Source organism: Schistocerca gregaria, unplaced genomic scaffold, assembly GCF_023897955.1.
Source record: "Schistocerca gregaria isolate iqSchGreg1 unplaced genomic scaffold, iqSchGreg1.2 ptg000333l, whole genome shotgun sequence".
Lineage (NCBI taxonomy): Eukaryota > Metazoa > Arthropoda > Insecta > Orthoptera > Acrididae > Schistocerca > Schistocerca gregaria.
In genome coordinates this window covers 8554263-8575077 of record NW_026061799.1, presented here as the reverse complement: position 1 = coordinate 8575077, position 20815 = coordinate 8554263, and the positions used below count along the sequence as shown (strand labels likewise).

Here is a 20815-nt window from a genome sequence, read left to right as displayed (position 1 = left end):
ATTGATTATTCTATTTTATTTTAAAGTAGCTTCAATTTAGATGAGATAAGTCGTAACATAGTAGATGTACTGGAAAGTGTATCTAGGAAGAGTTTCAAGATATAACTTATTAGTAAAGTGTTTTATTTACACTGAAAATTTTTCTATGCAAATCAGGATATCTTGATTATTTACTTTATTATATTTATTTTTTGGTTATTTAATTATTTAATATAAATAATTTTATTGTATTTTTGTCTTAGTATATTTTATAGAATTGATTTTTTAAATTATAGTTTATTGGTAATGTAAGTGTTTTATGAAATATTATTTTAAATTTTTTTAAGTAGATTTTATTTATTGTACCTTTTGTATCAGGGTTTATCAAAATTTTAGTATTTATTTTACTTGTCTCGATTTGGGTTGATTTATAAATAATTTATAGTTAATGTATCATAATTATTATTAAATTATTTATAGAAATGAGATGTTAATCGTTTCCCAAGATATCTAGTTTCTTAAGAAAAAATTTAATTTTTTAAAGTTATTTGTTTTTATTTAATTTTTTAAGTAAAAATATTAACTTATTTATTCTTTAAGGGATAAGCTTTGAAGTTAATAACCTATAATTTATTTTATAGAAATATAATAGTAAGCTTTAAACCAGCTATCTTTAAGATTACGTTTTAGTTCATTATTTTTTATTTTGATTTTATAAATATTTTAGGTTTTTTATTAAGATTATTAATTTAATTTTAAAATTTTTGTAATAATGATAAAATTAGTATATTTATTTGTATGAAATTTTTACCTTGTGAACTTATTATAAGGAACTAGGCAAAATTGATTTCCGCCTGTTTATCAAAAACATGTCCTCTTGTTTATATTTTGAGGTCTGGCCTGCTCACTGAGCGTATTTTTAAAGAGCCGCGGTATTTTGACCGTGCAAAGGTAGCATAATCATTAGTCTCTTAATTAGTGGCTGGAATGAATGGCTTGACGAGAAATCAACTGTCTCTTAATAAATTTTTGAATTTAACTTTTGAGTCAAAAGGCTTAAATTCTTCTTTAGGACGAGAAGACCCTATAGAGCTTGACATTTTACTTTTATATAGTTTTTTGTTTGTCTTTCTATATTTAATGATGATGTTTTGTTGGGGTGACATGAAGAATAGATAAACTCTTCATTATTATATCATTTATTTATGTTTGTTAATTTGATCCATAATTTATGATCATAAGATTAAGTTACCTTAGGGATAACAGCGTAATTGTTTTTGAGAGCTCATATCGACAAAGCAGATTGCGACCTCGATGTTGGATTAAGAAAAATTTTGGGTGCAGGAGCCCAATGATTAGGTCTGTTCGACCTTTAAATTCTTACATGATCTGAGTTCAGACCGGCGTGAGCCAGGTCGGTTTCTATCCTAAGATTGTTAATCCATATTAGTACGAAAGGACCATATGGTTAAAATATTTTTTGTTATATTGATTAATATTAATTTATTTACTATTTTGACAGATTAATGTGTTGAATTTAGAATTCATTTATGTAGATTTTTTCTACAAATAGTATTGATACTTAATGATTTATTTATATTTATTTTGAATTTTCTTTTATTGGTTATTTGTGTTTTAATTAATGTTGCCTTTCTAACTTTATTAGAGCGTAAGGTTTTAGGTTATATTCAGATTCGAAAGGGTCCACATAAGGTAGGTTTTGTTGGAATTCCTCAGCCATTTAGAGATGCTATTAAGTTAATTTGTAAGGAGCAGCCAATTCCTATTATATCTAATTACCTACTTTATTATTTTTCCCCTGTTTTTAATTTAATGATTTCTTTAGCCGTTTGAGTAATTTTTCCTTATTTAACTTATATGTGTTCTTTTTCTTATGGATTTTTATTTTTTTTATGTTGTACTAGATTAGGTGTTTATACTGTTATAATTGCTGGTTGATCTTCTAATTCAAATTATTCATTATTAGGTTCTCTTCGTTCTGTTGCTCAAACAATTTCTTATGAAGTTAGTTTAGCTTTAATTTTATTGTCTTTAATTATTTTAATTGGTAGTTTTAATATGTTTGATTTTATAAACTATCAGCTTTATTGTTGATTTATTATTATTTCTTTTCCTTTAGCTTTAGCTTGTTTTGCTTCTTGCTTAGCTGAAACTAATCGTACTCCTTTTGATTTTGCTGAAGGGGAATCTGAGTTAGTTTCAGGATTTAATATTGAGTATGGTGCGGGTGGTTTTACTTTAAATTTTTTAGCTGAATATACTAGAATTGTCTTCATAAGAATGTTATTGGCTTTAATTTTTTTGGGCGGTGATTTTTATTCTTTTATATTTTTTATTAAGCTTGCTATTATATCTTTTGGTTTTATTTGGGTTCGTGGAACATTACCACGGTTCCGTTATGATAAATTAATGTACTTAGCTTGAAAAAGTTTTTTACCTTTATCTTTGAATTTTTTTATTTTCTTTGTTGGTTTAAAGATTTTATTTATCTCATTTGTTTAGTGAAATTTTTTGAGAAAAGTTAATAGAAGAGTTAAACTTCTAATTTTATGTTTTCAAAACATATGCTTTTCCTAAGCTAATTAACTTTATTCCTTAATTAATTTATCTCATGCGTTTGCAACATGGACATTAATTAAGAAATATGTGAAGTAAATAATTGTTAAGATTTGACCTGTTATAATATAAGGTTCTTCAACAGGTCGTTTACCAATTCACGTTAGTAAGCATACAACAACTACTATAATTCAGAATAAAATTTGATTAATAGGGTAAAATTGAATGCCTCGGAATGGTGTTTTATTATAAAATGGTAAAATTATTAAGATTCTAATTGATAAAAATAATGCAATAACACCTCCTAACTTATTAGGGATAGATCGTAGAATTGCATATGCAAATAGGAAATATCATTCTGGTTGAATGTGAACTGGTGTTACTAATGGGTTGGCAGGTACAAAGTTATCTGGATCTCCTAATAGGTAAGGATTAATTAAACATAGTATAATTAATAATGATGTTATTATTACAAATGTAATAGAATCCTTAAAGGTAAAGTATGGATGGAATGGAATTTTTTCAATATCTCCATTTAGTCCAAGAGGATTATTAGATCCTGTTTGGTGAAGAAAAAATAAATGAATTGCTGCTATAGCAGCAATAATAAATGGTAATACAAAATGGAATGTGAAGAATCGATTTAATGTTGCATTATCAACAGCAAATCCTCCTCATACTCATTGGACTAAATCTGTTCCTAAGTATGGGATTGCTGATAATAAATTAGTAATTACTGTTGCACCTCAAAAAGATATTTGGCCTCAGGGTAAGACATATCCTATAAATGCAGTTGCTAAAACTAAAAATAAAATCACTGTACCAATTATTCAGGTATGTATATATATATATAAGATCCATAGTAAATTCCCCGTCCTACATGTAAGTAAATACAAATAAAAAATATAGATGCTCCATTTGCGTGTAAGGTTCGGATAATTCAACCATTATTTACGTCTCGGCAGATGTGTACTACACTACTGAATGCTATTTCAATATTTGATGTATAATGTATAGCTAAAAATAGTCCAGTTACGATTTGAATTACCAAACATAACCCTAATAGGGATCCAAAATTTCATCAAAATGAAATATTTGTTGGGGCAGGTAAGTCAATTAAAGAGTTATTAATAATTTTAATTAAAGGATGTCTTAATCGTAAGGGTTTATTCATTAGTAATTATCTTATTTTACGAATAGGTCCCTGATTAATATTGGTGATTCTAACAACTGCTAGTAGTGCTAAAAAGAAATAAATTATTATTATTATTGTAATAATGAATGTTGGTCTATTATATAATTTTTCTAAAGATATTGTTATTTCTTGATAATTGATTGAATTATCAATATTTATAGTTTCGGTGTTTTTGAAAAAGTCTATAAATATAGATATATCTAGAATAATTAATATTAATATGATAAATACTCACATTATTAATGTAATAATTATAGTGATTGATTTAGGCTGAAATATTTCGTTTGATGCAATTCCTGTAATGTAAATAAATAATACTAGTATACCACCAAGAAATGTTAAAAATAAAATATATGGTAATCAATATCTTTCTATTATTGTTCCTGTTATTAATGCAACTAGGAAGGTTTGAAGGATAATAAAAAGCATTATTGATATTGGGTGTCTTAATTTAATAAAATTAATATTTATTACATTTGATAATGATATAATTATTATTTTGATCTTTTCAGGGGTTAGTTTATTTAAAATACCGGTTTTGGGGACCGATGATGGAAGCTTTTCCACCTCTGAAGTTTTAAAAGTGGGGGCTGGACTTATTTCCGGTTTACAAGACCGGCGTTTTTTTTAAACTATTAAAACTAATGTTTGTATTCTCTATTTTTACTTCTTTATTGATTTATTTTGCTGGTGTTTATGTTTTTTCTTCTAAACGTAAACATTTATTAATGGTTCTTTTGAGATTAGAATATATTGTTCTTTCTTTATTTATGTTAGTTATTGTTTTTCTTATTGAGTTTGATTATGATTATTTTTTTCCTGTTATTTTTTTAGTTTTTTCTGTTTGTGAGGGTGCTTTAGGTCTTTCTATTTTAGTTTCAATAATTCGTTCTCATGGTAATGATTTTTTTAATTCTTTTGGTTTATCTTTATGTTAAAGTATTTATTTATAACTATTTTTTTGATCCCTCTTTGTTTATTAAATAATTGTTGATGGTTGGTTCATTCTTTAATGTTTCTGTCGGGTTTTGTTTTTATAATTTGTGTTTATTCATATGCTGATTTGAATATAATTAGATATTATTTTGGTATTGATTATTTTTCTTTTAGTTTAATTTTACTTAGTTTTTGGATTTGTTCTTTAATAATCACTGCTAGAGGTTCAGTTTATTTAAGTTCATATCATTCTAATTTTTTTGTTTTTATGGTTTTGATTTTAATAATTATGCTTTATTGTTCATTTGCTAGATTAAGTCTTCTTTCTTTTTATATTTTTTTGAGGCTAGATTAGTTCCTACTTTACTTTTAATTTTGGGTTGGGGTTATCAACCTGAGCGTTTGCAGGCTGGTGTTTATTTAATTTTTTATACTTTGGTTGCTAGATTACCTTTATTATTAGTTTTATTTAAGGTTTATGATTTTTCTAATACTTTATATTTTCCCTTTTTGGTTGATTTTGGTTCTTATTATTTTATGTTTTATGAATTTATAATTTTGGCTTTTTTAGTTAAGATACCTATGTTTTTGGTTCATTTATGACTTCCTAAGGCTCATGTAGAGGCCCCTATTTCAGGTAGAATAATTCTTGCTGGTGTTTTATTAAAGTTAGGTGGTTATGGTATTTTTCGTGTTATAAAGGTTATTTCTTATTTGGGTATAAAGTTTAATTATTTTTGATTGTCTTTAGGTTTATCTGGGGGTGTTATTGTAAGATTTATTTGTTTTCGTCAGGTTGATTTAAAGTCTTTAATTGCATATTCTTCTGTTGCTCATATAAGAATGGTTATTGGTGGATTGATGACTATGAATTGATGAGGTTGTGTAGGTTCTCTTTCTCTAATGGTTGGTCATGGTTTATGTTCTTCTGGTTTATTTTGTTTATCTAATATTATTTATGGACGTTTAGGTAGACGAAGGTTATTAATTAACAAGGGTATAATTAATTTGCTGCCAAGAATGGCTTTATGATGATTTCTTTTAAGATAATCAAATATGGCTGCTCCTCCTTCTTTAAATTTGGTAGGTGAAATTAGATTATTAAATAGAATTATATCTTGATCTTCTTTTAGATTCTTTGCTTTGATTTTTTTATCTTTTTTTAGAGCTGTTTATACTTTGTATATATATTCTTATTCTCAGCATGGGAATTATTATTCTGGTGTTTATACTTGTTCTCTTGGTTATTTTCGTGAATATCATCTTTTACTTTTACATTGATTGCCTTTAAAGATTCTCTGTTTAAAGGGTGAATATTTCTTTGTTTAGTTTGCTTAAGTATTTTAATTAAAAATATTGTTTTGTGGAATCAATGATATGAAGTTTTTCATCTTAGGCCGTGAATTTATTTTCTATTTGTTCTTTGAGTTTTTTTTCTTTGTTTATTTCGAGAACTATAATTTTTATTTTAGGTATTTATTATTTAATAATTGATTATAGAGTTTTTGTTGAGTGAGAGCTTTTCAATTTAAATGGTTCTATAGTTGTTATAACTTTAATTTTGGATTGAATATCTCTTATTTTTATATCTTTTGTTATATATATTTCTTCTTTGGTTATTTATTATAGAGAGGATTATATATCTGGTGAAAAGAATATAAATCGTTTTATTATTATTGTTTTAATATTTATTCTTTCTATAGGTTTTTTAATTATTAGTCCTAATTTAATTAGAATTTTATTAGGTTGAGATGGTTTAGGTTTAGTTTCTTATTGTTTAGTTATTTATTATCAAAATGTAAAATCTTATAGTGCTGGTATATTAACTGCACTTTCTAATCGTATTGGTGATGTTGCTATTTTAATTTCTATTGCATGAATGTTAAATTTTGGTGGTTGAAATTATATTTATTATTATGATTTTATTTCTAATTCTTTTGAAATAAAGCTCATTACTATATTAATTGTTTTAGCAGCTATAACTAAGAGAGCTCAGATTCCTTTCTCTTCATGACTTCCTGCTGCTATAGCAGCTCCTACTCCTGTTTCTGCTTTAGTTCATTCTTCTACTCTTGTTACTGCTGGTGTTTATTTATTAATTCGTTTTAGACCAATATTGGATACTTATAATTGTGGTTGATTTTTACTTTTAATTGGTTGTATAACTATATTTATGGCTGGATTGGGCGCTAATTTTGAGTTTGATTTAAAGAAGATTATTGCTCTTTCTACTTTAAGACAACTTGGTTTAATAATAAGAATTTTGGCTATAGGTTATCCAAAGCTTGCATTTTTTCATTTATTGGCTCATGCTCTATTTAAGGCATTATTATTTATATGTGCAGGTCCAATAATTCATAATTTGAAGGATTCTCAGGATATTCGTTTTATAGGATCAATTGTTAATTTCATACCTTTAACTTCAGTTTGTTTTAATGTTTCTAGTTTATCTTTGTGTGGAATACCTTTTTTAGCGGGATTTTATTCAAAGAATTTAATTCTTGAGATGGTTTGTTTAAGATGAATTAATTGTTTAATTTTTTTTCTTTATTTTTTTTCTACTGGTTTAACTGCTTCTTATTCTTTTCGTTTGTTTTATTATTCAATATCTGGTGATAATAATTTTTATCCTAGATTTTCTTTTGATGATAAGGGTTATTATATTTCATTTGGAATAACTGGTCTATTGTTTGTTGCTGTTTTTGGTGGTAGTCTTTTATCTTGATTAATTTTTCCTATTCCTCATGTGATTGCTTTACCTTATTATTTAAAGTATTTAACTATTACAGTTGTTATTTTAGGTGCTTATTTAGGTTATCTTATTTCTAATTTTGATTTTTCTCATAATTTATTTTCTTTAAGTATACTTTCTTTTGTTAGATTTGCTGGTTCTATATGATTTATACCTTTTCTTTCAACTAAGTTTATTAGATATATTCCTTTAAAAATAGGTTATTATTCATCTAAGTCATTTGATTATGGTTGAGGTGAATTACTTGGTGGTCAAGGTTTATATAGATTATTTATTTATTTAATTGGTTATATTCAAGGTTGATATGATTCTAATTTCAAGATTTATCTTTTAACTTTTATTTTTTGAATATTTATTTTGGTAATATTGTTTTTCGTTTACTTAAATAGCTTATAATTAGAGCGTGACACTGAAGATGTTAAGGAAGTATTTTTACTTTTAAGTATTTATAAATATAGATATATTATTTTTACAGTGAAAATGTAATGTTTTATTTAAACTATATAAATTTTAGAAATGTTAACGGAGTTTAACCGCTAATATAAAAAGTTAGCAGCTTTCATATTGGCTTTACATTTCCTTAATTGGAACTATTATAGTTCAATTATATTATTAACAGTAATACGCCTCTTTTTTGCTTCAATTAATAAGAATAAGGGTAGTACATACCAATCTTCCAGGTCGAAACTGACTGCAATATTTCGCTTCTTATTCTATTTAAGGTTGATTGATAATATCAATACTTTTTGAATGCAACCCAAATGTTATATTTAACTACAACCCTTTATTCTGCTCATTGTAATGCTCCTTGGTTTCATTCATGGTATAGTCCTCCTAATAGAACTAGAATAAAAAATATTGTTGATACTGTTCAGATTATAATGTCTGAAGTTTTAAAAATAATTACAATTGGTAGAATTAGTGCAATTTCTACATCAAAAATTAAAAAGATTACTGCGATTAGGAAGAATCGTATTGAGAATGGTATTCGTGCTGATCTTTTTGGATCAAACCCACATTCAAATGGTGATCTTTTTTCTCGATCATTAATTAATTTTTTTGATAGTGTTGTTGCCAGGATTATAACAATTATTGGAATAATAAATCTAATGAAAACTCTTGTTGATAGAATTAGAATTGTTTTTCTTGATTTATATCAAGCTTTCTGATTGGAAGTCAAATGTACTATTTATACTAGAAAAACAATTATCTACCTCATCAATAAATAGAGATATAAAAGAATAATCATACTACGTCTACGAAGTGTCAGTATCATGCTGCTGCTTCAAATCCAAAGTGATGTCTTGGTGAAAATTGATTTATTGAGTGTCGAAGTAGACATGTTGATAAAAAGATTGTTCCAATAATTACGTGTAAACCACGGAATCCTGTTGCAACAAAGAATGTTGATCCATAAACTGCATCTGCAATGCTAAAAGGTGCTTCTCAATATTCATATGCTTGAAGTATTGTAAAGTATAGTCCTAATAACACTGTGAAGAATAATCCTTGTAGTGCTTGAGTATGATTAGATTCCATTAAACTATGATGTGCTCATGTTACTGTTACTCCTGATGCTAAAAGAATAGCTGTATTAAGTAATGGAATTTGTATAGGGTTAAAGGGTTGAATTCCTATTGGAGGTCATAGTATTCCTAGTTCAATTGTTGGTGCTAATCTTCTTCTAAAGAATGCTCAAAAAAAAGAAACGAAAAATAATACCTCTGATGCAATAAATAAAATTATTCCTCATCGTAATCCAATTGATACAAATCCTGTATGTAATCCTTGATATGTTCCTTCTCGTACTACATCTCGTCATCATTGAATTATAGTTAGTAGGGTAATTCCAAATCCAATTATGAATAAGTTAATATTAAATAGGTGGAATCATTTTGCTAGTCCTGATACTAGGACTATTGCTCCAATTGCTCCTGTTAATGGTGAAGGTCTATAGTCTACTAAGTGGAATGGGTGGTTTGAGTGAGTTGTTAACATAGGTTTAATATACTTCTCTAGAATATAGAGTTCTTAGAATTGAGAAAACATAGGCTTGAATTATTGCTACTGCTGATTCTAGAATTAATAGAAGTATTTGTCCAATAATTAGTAATGAGATTAAGTTTATTGCTATAGATGGTCCTGTGTTTCCTAATAAGGTTAATAATAAGTGTCCTGCAATTATATTTGCTGCCAACCGTACTGCTAATGTACCTGGTCGAATAACATTACTAATTGTTTCAATTAGTACTATAAATGATATTAATGCAGGCGGTGTACCTTGTGGTACAAGGTGTGTAAATATATGATTAGTATGGTTAGTTCATCCAAATAATATAAATCTTAGCCATATAGGTAGGGCAATTGCAAATGTTAATGCTAAATGTCTTGTTCTAGTAAAAATATAAGGGAATAATCCTATGAAATTGTTAAATAATATTATAATAAAAATTGAGATGAAAATGAATGTTGTTCCATTAAATGATTTTGGTCCAAGAAGTGTTTTAAATTCATTATGTAAGGTTAAATTTAGTTTATTTCAGATAATGTTAATTCGTGATGGTGTAAGTCAAAATAGTGATGGGATTAATAATAGTCCTAGAAATGTTCTAGTTCAATTTAATGATAAATTAAAGATGTTAGTTGATGGGTCAAATGTTGAGAATAGATTTGTTATCATTTTCAATTTAAGTTTTTTATTTCAATTGTTCCTTTTTCTGCTCTTTTAATAAGGTTAGGTTTAAATGAGAAGAAGTTTATTTGATTAAACAAGATTAATGTAGCTGAAAATATAATGAATAGTGAGAATCATATAAGAGGGGATATTTGAGGGATTTGGATATAATTTCCCCATCAGAAGTAGTCGTTAATTTACTATGATTTGGTTTAAGAGACCATTACTTACTTTCAGTCATCTGATGAATTTCAAGGTGTACTAATTTTTTTTAGTTACTTTAGATTGACACTCTAATGTTATTTATTTTAACTAACTCCTTAAATTATCTTAGATAATCACTTAATAAATAAATTTACTGAAGTTCTTTCAATTACAATTGGTATAAATCTGTGGTTTGCTCCACAGATTTCTGAGCATTGTCCAAAGAATAATCCAGGTCGATTTATTGTGAATGTTCCTTGATTTAACCGACCTGGCGTTGCATCAATTTTAACCCCTAATGCAGGAACTGCTCATGAGTGTAGAACATCTGATGCTCTTGTTAATACTCGTACTTCTGTATTAATTGGTAGGATTGTTCGGTTATCTACATCTAGTAGTCGGAATCCATCATTTTCTAGGGCATGTTCTGGTGTTATATAAGTGTCAAATTCTACGTCTATGAAGTCTGAATATTCATATCTTCAATATCATTGTCGTCCAATGGTTTTAATTGTAATTATTGCATCTACTGAATCATCAAGTAAATATAATAGTCGTAATGATGGAAGGGCAATAAAAATTAATGTAATTGCTGGTAAAGCTGTTCAGATTGTTTCAATTAAATGTCCATGAAGTATATTACGGTTAGTATAGGCAATAAATAATATATAACTTAGGGCATAACCTACAATTACTGTAATTAATAATAATACGACCATAGTATGATCATGAAAGAATGATAATTGCTCCATTAATGGTGAAGCTCCATCTTGAAGAGATAAATTTGATCATGTTGCCATTAATAAATATTTTCTAATAAAAGGTCAAACCTTTATTTGTAGAGCTTAAATCTACTGCACTAATCTGCCAAATTAGAATCTAGAGATTAATGGTAATTCTGAGTAACTATGTTCTGCAGGAGGGTTATTTTGTAGTCATTCTGTTGATCTTCTTATGTTAGCTCTAAATATAATTGCTCGGTTTGTAATCATTCTTTCTCATATAATTACAATGAATATAATGATTCCTACAATAGAAATTGTAGACCCAATTCTTGATACTACGTTTCATGATGTATATGCGTCTGGGTAGTCAGAGTATCGTCGAGGTATTCCTGCTAATCCTAGGAAGTGTTGAGGAAAGAATGTTAAATTTACTCCAATGAATATAATTGTAAATTGGATTTTTAATCATGTATTATTTATAGTTAATCCTGTAAATAGTGGATATCATTGAATGACACCTCCTATAATTGCAAATACTGCTCCTATAGATAATACATAATGAAAGTGGGCTACTACATAATATGTATCATGTAATACAATATCAAGTGATGAATTTGCTAATACTAATCCTGTTAATCCACCAATTGTAAATAGGAAAATAAATCCTAGAGCTCATAATAATGGTGGATTGAACTTGAATTTAGTTCCATATAATGTAGCTAATCATCTAAATAACTTAATTCCTGTAGGTACAGCAATAATTATTGTTGCTGATGTAAAATATGCTCGTGTGTCAACATCCTTTCCTACTGTAAATATATGATGTGCTCATACAATAAATCATATTAGTCCAATTGATAGTATAGCATAAATTATACCTAATGTTCCAAATGATTCAATTTTTCCTCTTTCTTGACATACAATATGTGAAATAATTCCGAACCCCGGTAGAATTAAAATATAAACTTCTGGGTGTCCAAAGAATCAAAATAGATGTTGATATAGAATTGGGTCACCCCCTCCTGTAGGGTCAAAGAATGATGTATTTAAATTTCGATCTGTTAATAATATAGTAATAGCTCCTGCTAAAACTGGAAGTGAAAGAAGGAGAAGTAATGCTGTAATAGCTACAGATCATACAAATAAAGGTGTTTGATCTAAAGTTATACTTTCTGATCGTATATTAATTGCTGTTGTAATGAAATTCACTGCACCAAGAATAGATGATACACCTGCTAAGTGCAGTGAAAAAATAGCTAGATCTACAGATGCACCCCCGTGTGCAATAGCTCCTGCTAGAGGAGGGTAAACTGTTCATCCTGTACCAGCACCATTATCTACTATAGAAGATGTAAGAAGAAGGGTTAGTGAAGGTGGTAGTAATCAAAAACTGATATTATTTATTCGTGGAAATGCTATATCTGAAGCACCAATTATTAGTGGAACAAGTCAATTACCAAATCCACCAATTATAATAGGTATTACTATAAAGAAAATTATTACGAATGCGTGAGCTGTAATAATAACATTATAAATCTGGTCATCCCCAATTAGAGATCCGGGTTGGCCAAGTTCAGCACGAATAAGTATTCTTATTGATGTTCCTACTATTCCTGCTCATGCTCCAAATATGAAGTATAAAGTACCAATGTCCTTATGGTTTGTTGAGAATAATCATTTTTGCAGTAAGATGGCTGAATTTTAGGTGGTAGACTGTAAATCTACTTATGAGATGTTTTCTCTCTTATCATATTTAGGTCTTATATTCAATTATGATTCTAGACTGCAATTCTAGAGGTGTAAAATTTTACTAAGGCCTAAAAGATTATTCTTTTAATTATAACTTTGAAGGTTATTAGTTTGATTAACTTAAGTCCTTAGTATAATGAAATTAAGGTTGATGTTGAAATCAATCCTATTGTTGAAATTATTACTGTTATAGGAAGAATGATTCTTGATTTTTGGGACTTTATCTTTATAGATCACGAATTTTCTGTGTATGATATAATTAGAGCTGAGAATCTAATACGTATATAGTAGTAGAGTGTAATTGTAGTTAATACAACTATAATAGTTATAATAGTTGTTATATTGTTTTCTATTAATGATTGTATTACAATTCATTTTGGTAAGAATCCAAGGAATGGTGGTAGTCCACCTAAAGATAATAAAGATAAGAATATTATGAATTTAATTTCGGTTTTTATATTTCTGGCTGAATAAAATTGATTTATGAAAAATAAATTTATTTGCTTAAATAATAAAACTATAATTAATCTTAATAGTGAGTAAATAATGAAGTATAGTTCTCAGATGTTTTCTCTGACTGTTAATGATCTAATTATTCAACCTAGATGTCTGATTGATGAATATGCTAAAAGTTGTCGTAAGGATGTTTGATTTAAACCTCCTATTGCCCCAATAATAATTCTTAAGATAATAATTGTTCAAATAAAAGTTCTTAATTGAATACAATAAGATAAGACCATTATTGGGGCGATTTTTTGTCATGTTATTAATGTTAAACAATTATTTCATCTTGATGCTCCTATAACTTCTGGAAATCAGAAATGGAAAGGTGCAGCTCCAATCTTTAATAATAGTCTAGATCTAATTATTATTGATGGGATAAATTCTGTTTCCCATCCCATGGGATATTTTATTTGAATCAGCAAAATTGAAAATAATAATATTGTCGATGCTATTGCTTGGACAATAAAATATTTAATTGATGATTCATTTATTATTATATTTTTATTTCTTGTTAGGAGTGGAATAAATGAAAGTAAGTTGATCTCAAGTCCTATTCAAACCCCAAATCAGGAATTTGATGAAATGGACAGGATCGTTCCTATCATTAATGTTGATAGGAAGAGAAGTTTTGTAGAGTTGTTGGTCATTAAAAAGGAGAGGATTGATACCTCTATAAATGGGGTATGAACCCATTAGCTTGTTTAGCTTACCTTTTTACATTAAGGTGTATGATGCACGTTAGTTTTTGATACTAAAGGAGGTAGTTTAATTCTATCTTATGTAATTTTAATGAAGGTAATTTTATTTACTTTATTTACCCTATCAAGGTAACCCTTTAATCAGGCACTTCATTTATTTAATATATAAATCGAAAGTTTTTTTTTGAAATTCTTTTATGTATTATTTTGTTTAATTAGGATTAATTTATCCTGCTCATTTTATTTTTTTTATATATATATAATAAATAATTTATATTAATATATTACATTTAATTGAAATTAAAGTATTATAAGTTCATCTTACCATTATCAATTGATTATTTTCATGCAATTATTTACCTAGGATTATAGCTACTTATGTTTTTAGCTTAAAATAGGTTATTATAATATAATATATATAATAATATGTAATTTAATATTTAATATTATTACAATTGGATATAATAAATAAAATTATTAATTTAAATATAAAATATTATAATTAATATAAATAATTATATTAATTATAATAATATAATTATGTAAATTATCTATAATTAGATTATTTAACTAATATATATGAAAGTTAACTTAATATAAAAAAAGAATTCATATTAATAACATATTATATTAAATTACATAATTGTATAAAATATATTTATTATATTATTTAATCTTTCTTTATTTATTAGTGAAAAGAAAGATTAAATAAGAAAGAATATAATACATTTATTGCTATACATGTTCCATATTAATCTTTAATTATATATAATAGAGAAGTTGTTGTGGTCATACATAGGGGCGTTTCTTTTTTTTTTTGTTAATGTTTGTGGTTTTTTTCTTTTTTTTTTCTTTAAATATTTGAATCTTTTATTTTTTCCTGAATTAATAGATTTAAAATTTTCTTATTTTTTATTTTTAAAAGTTTTATTCTTGCTTGTTTATTCACTTTTTCTTGGTATTATATGTAAGTTTTGTTAGACTAAATGTTCTTTTTGCAGTAATTTGATTTAATTATCAAGTGATTTTGGATTTAGCAATTGATTTAGTATCGGCATAATTCGTGCCAGCAGCCGCGGTTATACGATAGATACAAGTGAATATTATTGGTTAAAACAGTTGTTTATATTATTAGGGTTGAAATATAAATTTGTAAGGTGAAATGTTAAAATTTATTTGTGGCCCTTTTTATGAATCTGTGAAATTTAAATAATAAACTAGGATTAGATACCCTATTATTTTAAATGTTAATTATATTTACCAGGGTACTATTAGTTAAGGTCTTTAAACCCAAAGAATTTGGCGGTATCTCATTCCATTCAGAGGAACCTACCCCATGATTGATAATACACGATTTACTCAACTTAATTTATTTGTTTGTATATCTCCGTTATCAGAGAATCTTTTTAGAGTTATAATTCTCAAGATTTATAATTATAAAATATTTCAGGTCAAGGTGCAGCTTATAGTTAAGAGGAGGTGGGTTACAATAGATTTTTGTTTATAACGAATTTGATAGTGAAATACTGTTAATGAAGGTGGATTTGATACTAATTTAATTTATTTAATTTAACTGATATTGGCTCTGAGATGTGTACACATCGCCCGCCGCTCTCATTATTGATTATTCTATTTTATTTTAAAGTAGCTTCAATTTAGATGAGATAAGTCGTAACATAGTAGATGTACTGGAAAGTGTATCTAGGAAGAGTTTCAAGATATAACTTATTAGTAAAGTGTTTCATTTACACTGAAAATTTTTCTGTGCAAATCAGGATATCTTGATTATTTATTTTATTATATTTATTTTTTGTTTATTTAATTATTTAATATAAATAATTATATTGTATTTTTGTCTTAGTATATTTTATAGAATTGATTTTTTAAATTATAGTTTATTGGTAATGTAAGTGTTTTATGAAATATTATTTTAAATTTTTTTAAGTAGATTTTATTTATTGTACCTTTTGTATCAGGGTTTATCAAAATTTTAGTATTTATTTTACTTGTCTCGATTTGGGTTGATTTATAAATAATTTATAGTTAATGTATCATAATTATTATTAAATTATTTATAGAAATGAGATGTTAATCGTTTCCCAAGATATCTAGTTTCTTAAGAAAAAATTTAATTTTTTAAAGTTATTTGTTTGTATTTAATTTTTTAAGTAAAAATATTAACTTATTTATTCTTTAAGGGATAAGCTTTGAAGTTAATAACCTATAATTTATTTTATAGAAATATAATAGTAAGCTTTAAACCAGCTATCTTTAAGATTACGTTTTAGTTCATTATTTTTTATTTTGATTTTATAAATATTTTAGGTTTTTTATTAAGATTATTAATTTAATTTTAAAATTTTTGTAATAATGATAGAATCAGTATATTTTTTTGTATGAAATTTTTACCTTGTGAACTTATTATAAGGAACTAGGCAAAATTGATTTCCGCCTGTTTATCAAAAACATGTCCTCTTGTTTATATTTTGAGGTCTGGCCTGCTCACTGAGCGTATTTTTAAAGAGCCGCGGTATTTTGACCGTGCAAAGGTAGCATAATCATTAGTCTCTTAATTAGTGGCTGGAATGAATGGCTTGACGAGAAATCAACTGTCTCTTAATAAATTTTTGAATTTAACTTTTGAGTCAAAAGGCTTAAATTCTTCTTTAGGACGAGAAGACCCTATAGAGCTTGACATTTTACTTTTATATAGTTTTTTGTTTGTCTTTCTATATTTAATGATGATGTTTTGTTGGGGTGACATGAAGAATAGATAAACTCTTCATTATTATATCATTTATTTATGTTTGTTATTTTGATCCATAATTTATGATCATAAGATTAAGTTACCTTAGGGATAACAGCGTAATTGTTTTTGAGAGCTCATATCGACAAAGCAGATTGCGACCTCGATGTTGGATTAAGAAAAACTTTGGGTGCAGGAGCCCAATGATTAGGTCTGTTCGACCTTTAAATTCTTACATGATCTGAGTTCAGACCGGCGTGAGCCAGGTCGGTTTCTATCCTAAGATTGTTAATCCATATTAGTACGAAAGGACCATATGGTTAAAATATTTTTTGTTATATTGATTAATATTAATTTATTTACTATTTTGACAGATTAATGTGTTGAATTTAGAATTCATTTATGTAGATTTTTTCTACAAATAGTATTGATACTTTATGATTTATTTATATTTATTTTGAATTTTCTTTTATTGGTTATTTGTGTTTTAATTAGTGTTGCCTTTTTAACTTTATTAGAGCGTAGGTTTTAGGTTATATTCAGATTCGAAAGGGTCCAAATAAGGTAGGTTTTGTTGGAATTCCTCAGCCATTTAGGGATGCTATTAAGTTAATTTGTAAGGAGCAGCCAATTCCTATTATATCTAATTACCTACTTTATTATTTTTCCCCTGTTTTTAATTTAATGATTTCTTTAGCCGTTTGAGTAATTTTTCCTTATTTAACTTATATGTGTTCTTTTTCTTATGGATTTTTATTTTTTTTATGTTGTACTAGATTAGGTGTTTATACTGTTATAATTGCTGGTTGATCTTCTAATTCAAATTATTCATTATTAGGTTCTCTTCGTTCTGTTGCTCAAACAATTTCTTATGAAGTTAGTTTAGCTTTAATTTTATTGTCTTTAATTATTTTAATTGGTAGTTTTAATATGTTTGATTTTATAAACTATCAGCTTTATTGTTGATTTATTATTATTTCTTTTCCTTTAGCTTTAGCTTGTTTTGCTTCTTGCTTAGCTGAAACTAATCGTACTCCTTTTGATTTTGCTGAAGGGGAATCTGAGTTAGTTTCAGGATTTAATATTGAGTATGGTGCGGGTGGTTTTACTTTAATTTTTTTAGCTGAATATACTAGAATTGTCTTCATAAGAATGTTATTGGCTTTAATTTTTTTGGGCGGTGATTTTTATTCTTTTATATTTTTTATTAAGCTTGCTATTATATCTTTTGGTTTTATTTGGGTTCGTGGAACATTACCACGGTTCCGTTATGATAAATTAATGTACTTAGCTTGAAAAAGTTTTTTACCTTTATCTTTGAATTTTTTTATTTTCTTTGTTGGTTTAAAGATTTTATTTATCTCATTTGTTTAGTGAAATTTTTTGAGAAAAGTTAATAGAAGAGTTAAACTTCTAATTTTATGTTTTCAAAACATATGCTTTTCCTAAGCTAATTAACTTTATTCCTTAATTAATTTATCTCATGCGTTTGCGACATGGACATTAATTAAGAAATATGTGAAGTAAATAATTGTTAAGATTTGACCTATTATAATATAAGGTTCTTCAACAGGTCGTTTACCAATTCACGTTAGTAAGCATACAACAACTACTATAATTCAGAATAAAATTTGATTAATAGGGTAAAATTGAATGCCTCGGAATGGTGTTTTATTATAAAATGGTAAAATTATTAAGATTCTAATTGATAAAAATAATGCAATAACACCTCCTAACTTATTAGGGATAGATCGTAGAATTGCATATGCAAATAGGAAATATCATTCTGGTTGAATGTTAACTGGTGTTACTAATGGGTTGGCAGGTACAAAGTTATCTGGATCTCCTAATAGGTAAGGATTAATTAAACATAGTATAATTCATAATGATGTTATTATTACAAATGTAATAGAATCCTTAAAGGTAAAATATGGATGGAATGGAATTTTTTCAATATCTCCATTTAGTCCAAGAGGATTATTAGATCCTGTTTGGTGAAGAAAAAATAAATGAATTGCTGCTATAGCAGCAATAATAAATGGTAATACAAAATGGAATGTGAAGAATCGATTTAATGTTGCATTATCAACAGCGAATCCTCCTCATACTCATTGGACTAAATCTGTTCCTAAGTATGGGATTGCTGGTAATAAATTAGTAATTACTGTTGCACCTCAAAAAGATATTTGGCCTCAGGGTAAGACATATCCTATAAATGCAGTTGCTAAAACTAAAAATAAAATCACTGTACCAATTATTCAGGTATGTATATATATATAAGATCCATAGTAAATTCCCCGTCCTACATGTAAGTAAATACAAATAAAAAATATAGATGCTCCATTTGCGTGTAAGGTTTGGATAATTCAACCATTATTTACGTCTCGGCAGATGTGTACTACACTACTGAATGCTATTTCAATATTTGATGTATTATGTATAGCTAAAAATAGTCCAGTTACGATTTGAATTACCAAACATAACCCTAATAGGGATCCAAAATTTCATCAAAATGAAATATTTGTTGGGGCAGGTAAGTCAATTAAAGAGTTATTAATAATTTTAATTAAAGGATGTCTTAATCGTAAGGGTTTATTCATTAGTAATTATCTTATTTTACGAATAGGTCCCTGATTAATATTGGTGATTTTAACAACTGCTAGTAGTGCTAAAAATAAATAAATTATTATTATTATTGTAATAATGAATGTTGGTCTATTATATAATTTTTCTAAAGATATTGTTATTTCTTGATAATTGATTGAATTATCAATATTTATAGTTTCGGTGTTTTTGAAAAAGTCTATAAATATAGATATATCTAGAATAATTAATATTAATATGATAAATACTCACATTATTAATGTAATAATTATAGTGATTCATTTAGGCTGAAATATTTCGTTAGATGCAATTCTTGTAATGTAAATAAATAATACTAGTATACCACCAAGAAATGTTAAAAATAAAATATATGATAATCAATATCTTTCTATTATTGTTCGTGTTATTAATCCAACTAGGAAGGTTTGAAGGATAATAAAAAGCATTATTGATATTGGGTGTCTTAATTTAATAAAATTAATATTTATTACATTTGATAATGATATCATTATTATTTTGATCATTTCAGGGGTTAGTTTATTTAAAATACCGGTTTTGGGGACCGATTATGGAAGCTTTTCCACCTCTGAAGTTTTAAAAGTGGGGGCTGGACTTATTTCCGGTTTACAAGACCGGCGTTTTTTTTAAACTATTAAAACTAATGTTTATATTCTCTATTTTTACTTCTTTATTGATTTATTTTGCTGGTGTTTATGTTTTTTCTTCTAAACGTAAACATTTATTAATGGTTCTTTTGAGATTAGAATATATTGTTCTTTCTTTATTTATGTTAGTTATTGTTTTTCTTATTGAGTTTGATTATGATTATTTTTTTCCTGTTATTTTTTTAGTTTTTTCTAAATAATTGATGAGGTTGTGTAGGTTCTCTTTCTCTAATGGTTGGTCATGGTTTATGTTCTTCTGGTTTATTTTGTTTATCTAATATTATTTATGAACGTTTAGGTAGACGAAGATTATTAATTAACAAGGGTATAATTAATTTGATGCCAAGAATGGCTTTATGATGATTTCTTTTAAGATCATCAAATATGGCTGCTCCTCCTTCTTTAAATTTGGTAGGTGAAATTAGATTATTAAATAGAATTATATCTTGATCTTCTTTTAGATTCTTTGCTTTGATTTTTTTATCTTTTTTTAGAGCTGTTTATACTTTGTATATATATTCTTATTCTCAGCATGGGAATTATTATTCTGGTGTTTATACTTGTTCTCTTGGTTATTTTCGTGAATATCATCTTTTACTTTTACATTGATTGCCTTTAAAGATTCTCTGTTTAAAGGGTGAATATTTCTTTGTTTAGTTTGCTTAAGTATTTTAATTAAAAATATTGTTTTGTGGAATCAATGATATGAAGTTTTTCATCTTAGGCCGTGAATTTATTTTCTATTTGTTCTTTGAGTTTTTTTTCTTTGTTTATTTCGAGAACTATAATTTTTATTTTAGGTATTTA

At 26.5% G+C, this 20815-nt stretch overlaps 2 long non-coding RNA genes across 4 annotated transcripts in view; both read left to right on the top strand.

Annotated features, from left to right (window-relative positions):
- The window catches only part of LOC126306434 (uncharacterized), a 163283-nt gene that overhangs the window by 2005 nt on the left and 140463 nt on the right, over positions 1-20815 (top strand). The window lies entirely within an intron of this gene.
- Positions 184-20815, top strand: part of LOC126306440 (uncharacterized) — a 43921-nt gene continuing 23289 nt past the window's right edge. Inside the window, exon 1 of one of the 2 annotated variants that reach the window (XR_007553540.1) lies at positions 184-706. This is a non-coding gene — a long non-coding RNA (uncharacterized LOC126306440). Of the gene's footprint in view, positions 707-15797; positions 16319-20815 lie in introns of those variants that run through there. The other variant, XR_007553541.1, reaches the window with a different exon arrangement.